Source organism: Octopus bimaculoides, chromosome 5 (assembly GCF_001194135.2).
Source record: "Octopus bimaculoides isolate UCB-OBI-ISO-001 chromosome 5, ASM119413v2, whole genome shotgun sequence".
In the NCBI taxonomy this organism is placed as follows: Eukaryota; Metazoa; Mollusca; class Cephalopoda; order Octopoda; family Octopodidae; genus Octopus; species Octopus bimaculoides.
In genome coordinates this window covers 31,672,410-31,672,910 of record NC_068985.1, presented here as the reverse complement: position 1 = coordinate 31,672,910, position 501 = coordinate 31,672,410, and the positions used below count along the sequence as shown (strand labels likewise).

General features: G+C 31.9%; 1 protein-coding gene and 1 long non-coding RNA gene across 2 annotated transcripts in view; one reads left to right on the top strand and one right to left on the bottom strand.

Annotated features, from left to right (window-relative positions):
- Window positions 1-501, top strand: part of LOC106867874 (selenoprotein S) — a 216,684-nt gene that overhangs the window by 83,244 nt on the left and 132,939 nt on the right. The window lies entirely within an intron of this gene.
- The window catches only part of LOC106867876 (uncharacterized), a 21,160-nt gene that overhangs the window by 11,510 nt on the left and 9,149 nt on the right, over window positions 1-501 (bottom strand). The window lies entirely within an intron of this gene.

The window sequence follows — 501 nt, the reverse complement described above, 5'->3', positions numbered from 1 at the left end:
ATATATATATATATATATTTATATATATTAACATATATTTATATATATATATATATATATATTTATATATATTAACATATATTTATATATATATAAATATATATATTTATATATATATATATATATTATATATAAATATAAATATTTATATATATATATATACATATATATATATATTTATATGATAATATATGATACATATTAGCGCTTGAGGGAACCTGTGGAACAGGTAGACCCAGGAAGACCTGGGATGAGGTGGTGAAGCACGACCTTCGAACATTAGGCCTCACCGAGGCAATGACTTGTGACCGTGACCTTTAGAAATATGCTGTGCGTGAGAAGACCCGGCAGGCCAAGTGAGACCAATATCCAAGGCCTCTGCCATGGATATGGCCAGCCCACTTATGCGTACCTTTCCTTCATTGGACACTAAACTCCGCTTGCGAAGACCTGTTGAGGCAAGTGAAATCGAAATCAAACTAAATTCGACGACTGGAACCC